Raw genomic sequence first — 8,974 nt, 5'->3', positions numbered from 1 at the left:
AATTTCTAGTCTATAAAATTATTTGAAATATAATATTTTAAATTATTTGAATATAAATAAATATAATATTTTGCTTCCTCACTTGTGTTTTCATTTATCATAAAATTTACTAAAATTATATTATCCATATATCTATAGATATAGTTGTAACTAGTGCTGTGAAAAATCCCAATTTGGGTTGATTTTTAAAAATGGCACTATTAAGTTTATAAAATAATATTATGTAAGCCTGGAGATTTTGCTCATAGATAGCTCAAGGTTTGGACATCTATTTGCCATATCTTGACCTCCTAAAATCTTAATTGGATCATTCTAAATATCAACTCAAATCAGACTTTTGAACAATACTAGTTGTAACTAAATTATTACATTATTTATGGCAATATTGAATTTTTAATCCTTAAATAGTTTAATCATTTAAAACCAAAGAAGCACAAAATCACATTTTTGGGTTAAATCACATTTTTCGACTAATACCAATATTTTAAGGTATTAGTTGAAACCTATATTTGTAAAAAAAATATTTCATGTATTTATTCAAAAAAATATGTGGTGTTCTTTGTTCTTTCAATTCCAAGATCTATGTTTGGTTCCCTCTTGTTTTAAGTTTTCTTTTTCAGATATTAAAATTCTTTTTTTAATAAAAATTAATTTTTAAACATTTTCAACCTATTTTTACAATAAATATTTTAAAAAAAAACGTTTTAAATCCCCAAAAATATTTTTTGAATTATTTTAAATTTGAAAGTTTATTTTTGAGTTTTATATCAAATTCATAAATAATAAAATTTGATATTTTTATTATATAAAAAATATTTTTGATAAATTTTCATCTATCAAAATTGATAAAGAGGGCAATTATAGACTTTGGCATTTAAAGCTGTTAAATTACTTTTAAAAGTAGTGTGCTATTTCTATTCACACTATTCCTATTTATAATAGAAGTAGTGTGCTACTGTTACTCACTAAACTAGGTAGCTTGCCCTTTTTTATGAAACTTTATAAAGAAAATACAAGTTTGTTTTCTTTTTTTGGTTATAATGTAATTGTATATATAAAAATCAACATTTATAAAATATAATTAGTTTCTGGCTTATAAAAGAATTTATATAAAAAGACTTAAATTAATTTAATAAAAATTAACTATTCTAATATTTATCTTGTTACATTTTAATAATAAAATCATTTCTATATTACCATCCCCAAATTTAGACCGACGATCACTAAGTATAAGTTTTACCTTACTAAATAATTAATTGCTCATCACCAGAACTTAAGGGTAATGTAGTATTTAATTTTATAAAAGTTTTTCTAAATAAGAATAATCATCAAAAATGTTCTTTTGATTGAGTATTTTGTGTTTTACAAAAGGCATCAAGGGATTGTATTTGATTAGTATATTTTATTTCAAAAAAATATCTGAAGAAGTCGTTTTGGGGGTTGTGACTAATAGTGCACACAAAATTGAACGTTTCATCGAAGCGCTTGTTTAAATTGAACCGTTGATTTTTTATTTTTTTAATATGAAACGTCTAAATTTAAAACAAAAAAATGCTGTCCATTTAAACGAATGCATTATTTGTGTTTTAAAACGCTGCGTTGAAACTTTCAATTTTTGCACTCTATTTGTTTGGTATAAGATTATTCAGCTTTATCATGAGTCTATCACTCTGATCTTTAGATTCAAGTGAGTAGATATATAACCAGTTACTTTAAAATTCGGAGAAATCATGGCATCTAATACATTATCATCTTTGTATATATTTGGGAATCTAATAAGTAAAAAAATTAGTGTATTTAAAATATTTTTTAATCATTAAAATTTAAATCTTTTAGCTTTTATTTATTATTCAGTCAGAATCAGAACAATTATATATAACTTTACTTATACCTATTATTCCAAAATAATTTGAACCAACTTAAATTTTGAATAAATTATTGTTACTTTTATTTTGACTATAAAAATAATATTTCCAAATTTTAGATAATTATCTTCTCTCAATGCCTTTTAGCATAGAAACGTTAGATTATTTAATTTGTAGTTATAATACTAAAACTGGTAACATAATTTCCTATCTACCTATTATACTAACCTACAGAAATTTCAAGGGAAACAGCCACATATTAAATCTTAAAAATTAAAATTGAATAAAAAATAATGGACATATAGACTGACTAATTCATATTGTTCTAATTTTCTATAAGAATTACCTATACTCTTATATTCTTAGTCGTTTTTGAATTCCAACTTGATCACAGAGAAAATCCATTTCAAATCTTCATTCATTCATAAAAAAATGCCACTAATTTGGTTGCATTATAAACAAAAATCCCTCTAGGGGTATTAGGAGTTAATAAATACCTGCCTAATTTGAGGCTATATTTCTCTTACAATTTAAACAGATAAGTTTAACCACCTTTTGTTATAATTTAAAAATACTAGTATTGGTTATATCGAGAATTTCATTTTCTTTCAGTATACCTTCATCAATATAAAAATTAAAAAATAAATAAATTTGAATTAATTATAATATTATATTTTAATTTTGGTATTTATAATTTTATTATACTTTTTAAAGATAGGGAAGTAGCTCACGACTTAGCTAATTTTCTAAAAAAAGGAACACACTACCGTTATCCCTATTTTTTTCAAAGTGGAGCTATATTAACTACCGCTATTAAAAACAAAGTAGTCCACTATAACGCGTTACTTACAACTCTGCTGATATGCTATCAATATTAGTATTCTTTTTTATTCATGAACTTATAAAATGTCTCAGCCTGATAATTAATAAAAAAAATATTTTCTATTATGATCAGTGTTGTTGAATAGAAAGGCCTTTCTGTCCAACTTGGAGTCTCTGAAAACACTGCATGGACTTGGAAGTAAGCTTTGGAATGTTTGTCGCCGCCAGAGGCATCTTAAGTTATCTGGTCTTCACATAAAAAATATTAGTGAAAAAGCGCCAAGTTTACTAAAAGTAATGGGGAATCAATTCGATTTTTGGATTATTTATTAAATTCTAGAAATTAGAATTACTTTATTTTAAAAATTAATATTCGCTTTAAGTAAATAATCATCGCCATTTTGAAAATTTCTTTCAATAATATATATGTAGATATTTAAGAAGATTAACGATTCAAACGAACCGTTATTTACCGAGCCTGAACCTATAAAATTTTGTCACCCAAACCTGGACTGAACCTTTAAAAATGTATATGAACCTGTTTGAACCTTTTGATATTTTAACTCTTAAAGTTGATTATAGATTTTTTTGTATATTGCTAAACGGTGCCAACAACCCAAGATAGCATATACAACTGTTTAAGTTCTTGTACTTCCTCCTAGATTTGAAGGAAATGAATTTTTAAAATAAATTGTAATATCAATTTGAAATTATTATATTTATTTCATTTTGGTTCCTATGTTTTTACAAACTTAAAACCTATTTATTCTTTTTGGAATTAATTTACCCACATAGAAATATGAAAGTGCACAAGTTGCAAACTTAAATAGGTAGGTAGAAGATACAAATATAGACTATTAAGTTTATACTAAGGCTAAAATATATTAAATTATTTTATTTTACAGTGATATATTTAAAATTGAGTTTAGTACATTTAATCCTATGTCATCTATAAATAGTTTTTGTTACCTATGGTTTATAAACTCTAACAACTCCTTTATCATTTTGTATGTTGTAATCATAAATTTCATATATCTGCTCAACATAATAATTTATGCAGGGAATTAGAAAGTATAAATATAGACTATCAAGGGTATAGTATAGTATATTATTTTATTTTACACATATACAATTCAAATTAAAATGATTTTAATCATTTAATCTATCATAGACTACCATAGTTAGGGTGTATTAAATTATTTTATTTATACATTTCAACTAGAATTGAGTACGCTCAATCAAAGATCGTCTATACATCGTTTTTTGTCACTTATGGACCTTTTGCCCTTTTTTAAATTATGAAGATCATAAAATTGCAAATTTGAAGATAGGATGGTAGCAAATTGTTATTAAGGAGTATATTATCATCTAATTCTCTAACCTCTCCAAATAACCTAACTTATAACTAAACTAATGATACTCTGTAATTTCTAACTCTAGGCACGATATTTAGGAGCATATAGCCATCAAACTTCCTTATCTCTAGATAAATTAACTTACAACTAAACAAACTAAGTTATCTCCCCAAAACTTATAACTAAATAAACTAAGTATACCCAACAATTTCTAACTCTAGGTAGATAATGGAGGTAGGAAATCTTAAATTCAATACAAATTAAAGTAAAGCTAGCTGGCTTACGATAGTTATGATCTAGATTATTTCACCTTATATAAATTATATACCTTTCCCTAGAGCCCTCAGTTCTCCCTAAAAACCTTTATTCATTATTTTTATTTTAAAAAAAGAAAAAAATTATTTTACTTACTTTATTTTAAATATTTTTTAAATAAATTATTTAATATATCTTTCCTTTTCTCCAAAAATAAAGAGAAAATAAATCAATATCAAATTTCATTTTATTTGTTTGTTTATAAATAGACTAGCCTTAAATATGGCGGAAGGAGTTAGATATTTTTATTGCTTCATAATTTATTATCAAAAATTCAAAAAAAAAATTTGGAACATTTATCACTCATGTCAAACATATTTTTTTTTACTTAATATATCCCACCCTATTATTAGTTCTAAGCAGTGTTGTTGAACGGCTCGATTTAAGCCGATTTTTAAAAACGGCTGACTCAATATTTTAGCCAGAATAATATTGTCTAATCCTCTAAATTTCGTTAATAAATGTTCAAACCTTTCTGCCACCTATGAGCAAAATTTTAAGGTTGGCATAATAATTTTCCTAATAATTAAGTGAGTTAACCGTTTTTTAAAATCGCCTCAAAATGAGCCGTTTAACAAACACTAGTTCTAAGCTTTCCGAAATAAAAGTTTAATAAGGAAAAATAAATAATTAATAATAAACATAATATATAAGACTTTCGAAATTTAGAGAGAAACATAATCTAAGTAAATGTTAAATATTCCTTACTATAAATTTTTTTATTTCAAATCTTTAATCTTAAACCAAATAAAATTCCTTCCAGCGTCACCTGGATCCTTAAAAAAATTTTCTTGGTTTTAAGTTAGTATAATCAAATGGAGGCAGATATGAAAACTTTAAACAATTTTTAAATACTTTCATGCAAAAAATAAATGGAATTATTTTTCCTATGAATTTTTAATCCCTTAATAGGAGATTTTCTCTCTGTATCTAACATTGAATATATTTTTAAAGAAAACACTCATTATTACCCTTTTTCGATAGTTTTAATTGTGGTATATTTTTTGGACACTTTATTATAGCATAACCTTTTAGGGAAAGTTCCTCCTATGTTTAAGAAATGGTACGCTTTTATCATTAAACCTATTTTTGACCTTGGAAACAATGTTGATTACCGTTAAAATAAATTTAGGTTTATATTACCCCTTCACTTGGGACTAGGATGTATAATATGCTCACAGTATTAAAATAACATTTTGGGAACTTTTTAGAGTCCCAAAACCTGGATGGATCTCAATACCCTTATTGGCTTAATAGTTAGTTAAAGAAAAATTAATACAATCTCTTTTAACCCTTCAATACTCTGCTGGGCTATATGAAACCTCAGGCATGCTAGAAATGATATTACATAAAAACGGTTAAATATTATGATCTGGATTCTTCAGTAGCTTTATCAAATATATCTTAGAATTTATATTCCAAATTTCATATATTTCGGTTGAGTAGTTTTTAAGATATAAGCATTTTGTGACTGATTGGGGTTTGTGAGACCCCACTAGAGTAAATTTGTATGTTCTATATTTTTTTTTATATTTGCATTCATTTGTGTAATTTTTTTTATACAATAAAGATCCATATTATGAATTATCATGATTATATGATGGATAAGTTATTTTTTTAATTTTTTGGCACAAATTATAATTATCCTCATCATCTTTAATCTAGGCTTAAGAAATAAAAATATTTTATCAAGCTTAAGGTTAGATCGATCTTATATCCAAATATCAAATGAAAATAATGAATATTTCTGGAGATATATACATTTGAAATTGGGATCTATTAAACCACACCCGACTACTAACGTCATTTTTTTCACCGGAGTATTGAAGGGTTAATTATCATCTCTAGCCATCTTATATTTTTCTACGCTAGTATATCTCATACCTCAATAAAATTCTACCCGGAAATAGTTCCTGTATCTTACCAGACGTAAGGTACTAAGGTCGTTACTTTCTATCTGGTAAAGTTTCTTCCCACTATTTTCATATATGACTTAAAATACCACGGTGGTCAGATAATTTGTTTGCTAAACACATTACCAGAAGAACTTAACAAGATATCGCATACGGTAGGATCAAAACCTTAATTTGAATAACGAATGAGACGGCGTTCTAATTTAATTTGTTAAATCCGTCAAAATAAAATTTCTCAAAATTACTTAGAATTTTGCCAACTTTATCCAAACCCTTAAAATTGTTTCGAAATTATAGAATCATATAAAATAAATATAATTTAATTACATCTCAATCTTCCCATAACAAAATAATATACAAATAAATCATCGCACAATACCCTTGGTTTTTGTTTTCTTACGTTTAAATAGGAAAATCACTACATCCACTTAAAATGTTTTTTCCTCTAAACTTTATTTTTATACTTTTTTTGTTTGTTTTAGTTTTTTTTGTTTGACTTTTCGGGTTTTCTCTTGAACTAATTGACAGGCAAGTTACAAATTGCATCCCTAAATATCAATGGAATGAAAAACAAACTAGCGGTTCTCTTAAGGAAGTTAGAAGTGGAGAATGTAGACATTATTGGTATTCATGAAACCCATTCTCCAGGGAATAACACTGCAAGCTTTAATGATTAAAAAATATTTTGCACGTATACTACTTCCAACAGCTGGTCTGTGATAGCATTTCTAATAAATAAACATATACATAAATTTGTCATCAAATTCGTACCCATATCTGAAAGATGTGGTCTTCTCTATTTAAACACAAATTTTAGGCCCACAATAATAATAAATTTTTATGCCGCGCCAAGTAGAAACGAAAGATTAGGCTTCATCGACATAATGATAAATACGATCCACTCCCTATCGTGTAGATAGGTTAACTTAAAAAATATAAACAAATCTTTCACGTAAACTGAGTAAATTACAAACGTCGGAAGATGTAATACTTTTTGACCAAGCATTAAAAAGGAAACGAGCTAACTTCCTAAAAGTAACTATGCATGAAAATGTAAATGCTGGAAACTATTTAAAAGTGATCTTGCAGAATCATATGATTGTTTGCGTCTTTTTTCAATGAAAGAATGGATGTGAGACGTTGAAAAATAAATCAACTAAGAGTGATGAATGGTTCAAATAAAGACTTATGGAAAAACATAGAGATTACTGCGAAGCGATAGACGGATTTATAAAGCAAAAAATGCCTTTGATATTGATAAAGATATGAAAGAAAATAGGATTTATGACACCTATACAAAATTAAAATATCTGTAAACCTTGCAGATTTAGAAAAGTTCTCTCTATAGTTTTAAGGAACGGTAAGGTAATCATTGACCAGGGCGAACAAAAGGTATTATGGCTTGATTATTATATGATGGTCTTCGACTCACAAACATAGATATAAACCTCGCCCCACCCCCGTCTGGTTTCTCCATATGAAATATCTAATGTAGTAAAAAAAAAATACGGAAAAACAAAGCTCCTGGTAAAAATTGCACCTATATTTTCCTTCCTATTAGCCCTCTTCAATAAAATATGGAAGAGTGGAAATACTACAGTAGAATGGAACAAATTCTTCCTATGTAATTTCACTAAAATCAATGACCCGCAAAGATTTACTAATTACCGAGCCGTAGACCTCCTCACATCCTGTGTCTCAAAGATTTTTATGGTCTTCTTAAAAAATAAAATCATATCATCTAAATCTCATTTTTTTTCAAATTACATATGCGCAAAAACACATTAGAGCCTATATTAACCCTGAAAATAATTTTACAGAAATGTTGCAAATACAAAATATACTCCTACTTTACATTCGTGGGTAAAGCTTTTGATAATGTTAACCATAAAGCTCTATGGGAAACTCTGTCAGAGTGTGGGATAGAACCAAACATCATTCACATCATAAAAAATCACCATTCCATACAGTTTGCATGCTTCAAATAACAAAATATCCCCTTCCTTCTGGATAAAAAAAGGTTTAAAACAAGGCTGTACTCTATCGCTACTCTTGTTCAATATCATAATAAATAAAATCATAAAAAAAGCACTGGGTGAGGCTTTAGTAGATAAAGGGTCAAAGGAGACGATATGTTTTGAAAACAGAATAATATCATATGCAGATGACATAGTTGTGATATACAAAAATATAGAAGAAACCAAAAATTTACTCTACTATTAGAGATCTTGAGTCATAGGAGGGTTGGATTAACGATAAACTTCAACAAAACAGTTATTCTCCCTTCCCCAAACGTGCCACCGCTCCAAAATTTTAGGGTTGGCGCTGACGCAGTAAAAATAGTAGATAAAATAAAGTACTTAGGGATCACACAGGATAATAAAGGTAGCTGCAAAGAAGAAATGAGAATACAAAAAAGAAGAGGTGCTTTTTATACGTGTATGAAAATATGGAAAACAAGAGATTTCCGTATTTACCAGGCTGCATATCTTCAACTCGACAATAATTTCCATATTACTCTATGGAGTGGACATATGGGAAATAAACAAAACAGAAAATAGACGGATTCAATCCCTTATGAATAATTGCCTCTGAATCATAAATGGTATATTCAACCCCACCAATCTTTGGAAAAAGTAAAAACACACGGCTATAAATATAACATTTAAAAAACACCGAATTCAATAATAAAAAACTGATAATT

Source organism: Gordionus sp. m RMFG-2023, chromosome 4 (genome assembly GCF_954871325.1).
Source record: "Gordionus sp. m RMFG-2023 chromosome 4, tfGorSpeb1-WG-v2, whole genome shotgun sequence".
Lineage (NCBI taxonomy): Eukaryota > Metazoa > Nematomorpha > Gordioida > Chordodea > Parachordodidae > Gordionus > Gordionus sp. m RMFG-2023.
The sequence above is the reverse complement of the archived record's forward strand: the minus strand, read 5'-3'. Positions refer to the sequence as shown.